Source organism: Prinia subflava, chromosome 24 (genome assembly GCF_021018805.1).
Source record: "Prinia subflava isolate CZ2003 ecotype Zambia chromosome 24, Cam_Psub_1.2, whole genome shotgun sequence".
Classification (NCBI taxonomy): Eukaryota; Metazoa; Chordata; class Aves; order Passeriformes; family Cisticolidae; genus Prinia; species Prinia subflava.
In genome coordinates this window covers 1895337-1903492 of record NC_086270.1, presented here as the reverse complement: position 1 = coordinate 1903492, position 8156 = coordinate 1895337, and positions in this window count along the sequence as shown.

Here is an 8156-nt window from a genome sequence, read left to right as displayed (position 1 = left end):
CGGACGCAGCCGATGGGGAGGGGATGTTTTCCCCTCAAAGCCGCCCCGACATTCCCGGGAAGCCGCGTCTCCCACCCTGATCCCGGTTCCTGGGACCTCCAAGCAGCCAATTCCTGCCTGGTGCCAGCGCGGCTCGGCACAGATGAAGGATTGGTGCATCCTGGATTTCTGGGTGATCCTGGGCCATTGGATCCCGGATTTCTGGGTGATCCTGGGTTGTTGGATTCTAGATTTCTGGGTGATCTTGGGATCCAACATCCCGGATTTCTGGGTGATCCTGGGTTATCGGATCCCAGGTTTCTGGGTGATCCTGGGTTATTGGATCCCAGATTTCTGGGTGATCTTGGGTTATTTGATCCCGGATTTCTGGGTGATCCTGGATTGTTGGATCCCAGATTTCTGGGTGATCCTGGATTGCTGATCCCGAATTTCTGGGTGATCCTGGGTTATTTGATCCCAGATTTCTGGGTGATCCTGGGTTATTTGATCCTGGATTTCTGGATTATCCTGGGTTATTTGATCCCGGATTTCTGGATGATCCTGGGTTATTGGATCCCAGGTTTCTGGGTGATCCTGGATTATCTGATCCCGGGTTTCTGGGTGATCCTGGGTTGTTGCACCCCGGATTTCTGGGTGATCCTGGGTTATTTGATCCCGGATTTCTGGGTGATCCTGGGTTATTTGATCCCGGATTTCTGGGCGATCCTGCAGCTCCGCTGGGGACCTGTCAGACACCTCCCAGCTCCTCCTCGTCCATCCCAAACCCCCCTGCCCATCCCTGGCTGCTCCACGGCCAAATCCAGCCCCCAACAGTTCCTGAGCTGGGAAAGGATGGGAGCATCCCCCAAACCCCAAGGTGACCCCACCTGAGCTGTGCCACCCTGCATCCAGAGCTTTAATTCCTCCCTCATAATTCATAAATTATTTTCATTAATAAAGCCAAATTCCTGAAGTGGTTAATTAAGGATTCCTTTGCCCACTGTCACCTCACACCTCCGTGGGTTTGGGGTGAGATCGAGGGGAGGAAAAAGCACCAGAGAGGGGAAAATCCCCCCGTGCTGATCCTGTCAGCGTCCCCCGGGCTGGGGGACCCCCGAGCACCCCCGGGCCCTGCTCCCCCCAGCCCCAGAGCCCCGGGACCCCCTTGGGACACCCAAATTTTGGAGGGCTGACCACAACAACCCCGGCCTTCCCCAGGGCTCACCCGGCCAAAACCGGGGCAGGCCCGGTCCCGCCGGAATTACAAGCCCCCAATTAGCACACGCGCACCCTCATTAACAATCACGCACACGTCCGCATTTCCTCGTTCAAACAAGCCCGCCAGGGGCACCCAGGCCCGGGAGGACCCCGAGCCACCCCCCGAAACCTCTCCCGTCACCCGAGGCCACCAAACTGGCGGTCCCGGTGCCCGGGAGCGGGGACAGCGCCCGCGGCACCCCGGGGCCCCCGGAGGGGACCAGATGGTGACACCGAGCGCGGGGCCAGATGGACCCTCCCGCCCCGCGTCCCCCCCGCGCTTCCGCTGCCATTTTCCCCGGCAGCCGCGATAAATATTCAACAGCTCCGCTGCCGAGCAGGGACGGCGGCTCCCGGAGCTCCAGCGGCTCTCCCGGAGCTCCAGCGGCTCCCGGAGCTCCGGCGCCTCCGCTCGGGGCTGGGGGACAGCGCGGTGACACCCCCGGCACGGGGGACTCGGTTTGAGCTGAATATTCCCGGTGACCTGAGCTGGAGGTGCTTTGAGGGCTGAGAGGAGGCTCTGGAGGGCCTTGGGACAATTCCCAAAAGTTGTGGAGAGGAGGGGGAGGCAGTGTCAGGAATGTCCCCCGGTGGGGTTCAGGCTCTGCGGTGGCCCCATCCCAGCCCCAAAAATCCTCCCAGAGCTCCAAAGGACCCTAAAGAACCCCAAACCCACCCCACACCTCTGGGGGTTCTGAATCCTCGGTCAGACCCCGCGATGGCAGCGTCACCTCCAAGGCCACCAAAGGGTGTCTCAAGGGTGCTGCTCCCCCTTTGGGGATCTCCCACAGGCTGCAAGTGCCGGGGTGTGGCCGACACGGGGCACGCCAGGACCTGCAGCCCCACCGGGGCCGTTCTGGGCCCGAGGCTCTGCCGGGAGCGGGCGGGTTTCGGTCCCGTCCCCTCCCCGCGGGGACAGCGGGCACCGGGACAGCTCCTGCCCGGGCCGGGCTTCCTCCCGCCGCCACCGCCGTGGCCTCGAGCCTTTCCTCCGCTCTTCCTCTGCTTTTCCGCCCTGCCCGGAGCCGGGGCTGCCTTCCTGCCCCGGGCCCCGCTTCCTGCCCGCCTCCCCCGCGCTCAGCACTCCCGGCTGTCCCAGCACCCTCCAACCCCCCCGGGGCTCCTTCCCGAGCTTCCCACGGGGTGTCCTGGGCTCCACGCGTGTCCCCAGGGTCTGTCCCAGCACCCTGCGCCCTCCTCGAGCCCTGCGTGGGACCTGTCCCTGTCCCCGTCCCTGTCCCTGTCCCCGTCCCCCTCCGCCCGCCGCTCCCTCCCAGCTCAGCGGGGAAAGCATCGAACGGAGCGGATCCGCCCTCGGGCTCGCCCCGGGGAGCGGCAATTCCCCGGTTCCGATCACTTTTGGGGATCGCCCGCTGACCCAGTTTCTCATCCACGGCTCTGGCGGCGCGCAGGGAGCTCTGCAGGAGCATCCGCGCTGCCCCCAGAGCCCGATTTTGGGGAGCTGAGGGTGCTCCCGGCTCGGGGGTGCTGCCGAGGGCGGGACATTCCCACGCTGAGCCCGAGGGTGTCCCCGAAACCGCGCGGGGGTGACTCAGCCCTGAGGGAGCGGCAGGACGGAACCCCCTCTCCCCAGGCAGCCCTGAGCAAACAGGGAAGTGAAAAAATTCCATTTTTCCTTCCTCCCGCCGAGCTGGCTGTCACCGCCTTGGGGTGACCTTCCCCTGCTCCCCGCCGCTCCCTCGCGGCTCTGCGAGGGCTGGGCAGGGCTCCTGATCTCCCCGCCAGGCTGATGCAAGATTTGCTCATCCTGCTGCTCCCCAAGGCCGCTCTGCCGCCGCTGTCACCTTCCCCCGGGGGCTCAGCCCCCGCAGGGCTCTCCGGGCGTTTCACCGCCCCCTCCCCGGGACCAGCGCGGTTCTTCTTCCCAGGACCAGCGCGGTTCCTCCCGGGACCAGCGCGGTTCTTCTTCCCGGGACCAGCGCGGTTCTTCCCGGGACCAGCGCGGTTCCTTTTCCCGGGACCAACGCGGTTCTTCTTCCCGGGACCAGCGCGGTTCTTCCCGGGACCAGCGCGGTTCTTCCCGGGACCAGCGCGGTTCTTCCCGGGACCAGCGCGGTTCTTCCCGGGACCAGCGCGGTTCTTCCCAGGACCAGCGCGGTTCTTCCCGGGACCAGCGCTGTTTTTTCCCGTTCAGAGCCCCCCGCGGTGTCGGGAACAGGCTGCCGGCCCTCTGCTCCAGCCAGGAATAAGTGGATTAGGCACCGATCTCGTTATCGCTGCTGGCAGCCTCACGAGGCCCGCGGGATGGGGACAGCCGTGGGGACAGGGGGGGATGGCCGGTGGCCGGTGGCCGGCGCGGGGCGGAACGTGACCACCATGCGCTGATAGCCACGGCTCGGCCGCCTGCTGTTCCCGGGGATGCGACATCCGGGCTCTAATGAGGCGGGACGGTTAATTAGTCAGTGTCAATTTATGTTAATTAGCCTGGGGGGAGCGGGAAACACTGATGGCTCTGCCACATGGCCGGCGCTGGGGGGACACGTGTGGGGCTGGGGGGACACGCGTGGGGCTGGGGGGCCACGCGTGGGGCCGGGGGTGCCAGGGCAGCCCAGCGCAGCTCCCGTGGAGCTCCCGGCCCTTCCCCCGGGGTGAGTCAGGGCTCAGACCCCGCAGAGATTTCCAAAACGCCTCGGGAACCCCCCCGCGCTGGGATTTCCTCCCTCTTTCCGAGGCTGCAGCACGCGGAGGCCAGGCCGGGAATTTCGGAGGGAAAAGGACGGGAAAAGGACGGGAAAACGCGGCTCCCGCTCCGCTCCGGCAGGGATGGAGCAGCTCCGTTGTTTACTCAATCCAGCCTGTGCTGCTGTCGGTCCCTGGCGTCGTTTCTCCTTCTCCAGACAGGGCTGCGACCACAGAAACAAAGGCAAAACTTTAATCCTGCAAATCCTCCTCTCCTCCCCGAGAAGGCCGCGGGTGTTTGTCCCTCTCCGGGGGGACTCGGGGGTCGGACACGGCCCGGGGGCTGCCCGGGGGCGGCTCAGGCGGAGGCAGAGCAGCTAAAAATATCCCCGCATCCTCACGGAGGTGTCGCAGCCGCGATCAGCCGTGCGAACGAGACCCAAATCAAACCAGCCGCGTTAAATCGGAGCTGTTAACCCCTGCGAGGGTCCCGGGGGACGCGGGGGGCTCGGGGAGCGGGGTCCGTGTCCCTCGGTGGGGCTGGGCCGCGGCGCCCCCGCTGCCCCGGCCCCCCCGGCCCGCTGCCATCTGCTCCGGGTGCATTAAAGGCGCGGAGGAGCCGCCGAGAAACGAGGTCAGGGCTGCGATGGCAGCGCCGGGGAGAGGCCGCTCCCCCTGCCAGGACCCTGCCAGGACCCTGCCACCCCCCCGTGCCACCCGCGGGACACCCCGGTGGCACCGAGCGGGGCGGGGGTGGCTCCTGGGGGTGTCCGAGCGAGCCCCGGCCGCGGCAGCGCCCTCGGGACATCACTGCGGGTGGATTTCGTGTGAATTAGAGTGGATTTCGTGTGAATTCTGGTGGATTTCGTGGGAATTCGGGTGGATTTCGTGTGAATCCGCCTGGATTTCGCTCCACCACGGCTCCCACCAGGGCCGGGGATGCGCCGCGGTCCCAACACCTCCAGCCCCCCAAACCTGGGGGGGCGCAGGGCATCCCCTCCCTCTCTCCCTCCCTCCCCGGGCTGCCCCCCGTGCCCGCCCCGCCGCCCACCCGTGCCCGCCCCGCTGCATGCTCCGCTCCCCGCGGCAGCTGCTGCATTTCATGCATTTTTAAGGAGAAGAAGGTTAGTGGGTCACTCCAGCGCCGCAGGCTGAGCTCCAGCTGAGCCGCTCCGCTGCCAAACGCGGCGGCTGCGGGGGCTGGGCCGGCCGGCGGGGCGGGCAGGTGGGCAGCACCGGCCTGGCGCTGCCACCAGTGCCAGCCACGGAGTGTCCCCCGTGTCTCCAGCGCTGTCCCCAGCGCGGCTGCGAGCAGCGGGACGCGCCCGTCCTGTTGTTATGAGTTTTGGGGGGGTCTCTGCAGCACCCTAGGGTGCTGGGGGGGGGGGTGGTGGCGGCACCCCGAGGTTCAGAGCCCTGGGGAGGCGCGGAGGGAGAGGAGAAACGGCCGCGGTTCAAAGTTAACGCGGAGCCGCGCCAAAGCAAACAGCGGCGGCTCTGATGGCCCCGGCGGGGACTCGGGGCTCCCCCCGCTCCTCCCGGGGCTCGGGGCTCCCCCCGCGGCCCTCCCGCCCCTCCCGGGGGACCGAGAGCAGCCCCGAGTGCAGCGGCTGCGGGAGGGGGTGACCCCCGCGGGGGGAAAGGTGAAGCCAAGCCTGGAAAAAGGCAGACGGGGGAGGAACCCAGGGCTGGGAGGGGGCAGGTGTGAGGGGAAAGCTGATGTGGGGTGACCCAGGGTGTGGGGCAACCCCAGACACGCAAAAACACAGATGGAGGGCGAAGCCAGACCTGGGAAAAGCCAGACCTGGGAAAAGCCAGACCTGGAAAAAGCCAGACCTGGGAAAAGCCAGATGCAAATCCAGATGTGGGGTGACCCCAGACGCGGCCAAGCCGGCCCTGGGTGCGAGGGCAGCGCTGCAGCCCCGCTCCCCCCGCTCCCCCCGGGTCCCCCCCGGTTCTCCCCGGTCCTCCCGCATCCCCCCGCGCTGCCGTTGCCATGGTTACGGCCATGCAAGTCTGCCCGAGCTGCATCCGCCGCTGCATCCCAGCGCGCCGTGGGGGCGGGGACGGCCCCGCTGCCCCCGGCCGCGGCCGCACCGCCGCCGGTAGACCCCCAAACCCGCCTGCAGACCCCCCAAAACCGCCTGCAGACCCCCCAAACCCGCCTGCAGACCCCCAAAACCGCCGGCAGACCCCCAAAACCGCCGGCAGACCCCCCAAACCGCCTGCAGACCCCCAAACCCGCCTGCAGACCCCTCCCGAGGGGTGGGACCCAGGGACCCTTCCAGCGGGGACCCCCCCGCGCTCATCCCGCCCTGAGAGCCCCGGGGGAGTGAGGGGGGGTGGGAACAGCTCCGGAGGGTCCCAAACCCCTCCGTGCCCCCTCCCGGCGCATCCCGCCGGCCCCCGAGGGGATTGGGAGCTCCCCGGGCACGGCTGGAATTCCTGGGAGGGCGAAGCGCTCCCCAAAAACCGCGACCCCCCCCCCGGAGCCACCGCCGAGGTCTCCGTGCCGCGGCGACCCTGGGGACACTTTCGGGTTCGCCCGGAGGCCAAGGGGGAATTCTGCTGCTGGCAGTGAAGCAATCCCGGCCCGGGATAAAGGGAAGGAGGGGATTTCTGCTGGGAAGTTGCAGAGAGCCCCGGCACGGCCGGGATTCCCCCCCGCGCTCCGCTCCCCCCGGGCAGGCACCGAGCCCCTGCTCAGTTTTGGGGAGAGGCTTTTCCCTGCATTTCCCAGGGGTTCAGATCCCCCCGAAGCCCCAGGAAAGCAGCCAGGACCTGGGGGAGAGGCAGCAGCAACGGGAGCGCCGGTGGTGTTGACACTGGCAGGCTCCTAATGAGGGTTCATAATTAATATTCCATTAGGACGAGCGGGGCGGGAAGCTCGCGGCTGCCGGGGATGATTCTCCGCGCTCTGCCACAAACACCCCCAACATCCAAACGCCCTTTGAGCTCCCTTCCGACCCGACCCGAGGTGGTTTCACAGCCTCCCGGGGCTGGTTCGGGGGTCCCCGCGCCCCCCCGCTGCCCGGTGCCGGTCCCTTCCCCCTCCTCCCGGGCACACACTGGCCTCTTCTCCGCGCCCGGGCCCGTCAGATGTGGCTGAGGAGGGAACAATGGCTCGCATTGTCTGTCCCCGCTCGGCGGTATCAGCCCCGGCGCAGCACAAAAAGCCACATTGACTCTCGGGGAGAAAGGGGCCCTTCACATCCCGCTGCTCCCGGGGGAGGCTCCGCGGCCCCGGGCCCGCTCCCCTGCGTCCCTGCCCGGCCACCGGCGGCCACCGGGCCCGGGGAGCGCGGCCAGGAGGGGTCACGGCGCTCGGGGGGCACGGGGAGGGGGTGGGAGGTCGTGTCCCCGCTGCCCCGGGGTTGTCCCCGTGTGCCCCGCTCAGGTGGGGCCGCACCTGCAGCCCCGGGCTCGGGCGGGGTGTGGGGATGAGCCCGGAGGAGGCTCCGGGAGATGCTCCAAGGGCTGGGGGAGCTGGGGGAGCCCTCGTGGGGAAGGGGAGGCCCCAGAGCCCCTCCCAGGGGGTCCCAGAGGGCCGGAGAGGTTTGGACAAAGGCCTGGAGTGACGGGAGTGGTTCCCCAGTGCCGGAGGGCGGGCTTGGGTGGGATACTGGGACCCCAAATCACACCCAGCCCTCCCGCCCTGCTGCCCCGGCCGTGGCGTGCGGGAGCCAGGAAACAGCACGGGAAAAGCTCCTCTTGGAGCCAGCCTGGCCTTTGTTCCCGTTATAAACTTCCCCCTCGGCGAGGAAGGATGCTCTGGGAGCTGTCCCTGCCTGGCCCCGGCCCGGGGACCCTGCCCAGGTCAGGGGAGCAGCGCCCCAGCCCCGCTCCCGGCTGCATTCCCGGATCCCTGCAGGCACCGCTGGCAGCCGTGCAGCTCTCAGGGTCAGGAGCGCTTTATCAGCCCCGGGACGCAGCCTGGGGCCGGGATATGGGAGATAAGGAGCGTGGGATGAGCGGGATGCCCGGGCCGGGGCGTTCCAGGGGTTCCTGTTCTTCCACAAGGCTGGGAAAGGCGGTGTGGGAGTGCTGAGCCCCAAAGCTGCCCCCAGATCACGTCCCTGGTGACCCTCACGTGCCACCACTGTCCCCGTTGTCACCCTGGGGCTGCACAGCCCAGCCTGAGGGTGAGGCTGGAGGGGAGGGGGATCAGGCCTGGCTCTTTGCAAACATCCCAAGGAGGGGCAGGTGGGCTCCAAGAGGAGCTGAGGAGGAGATTCCTCTCTCCCTCCTGCTCTCAGCACCTCTGGGAAGGGGGTGCCGGG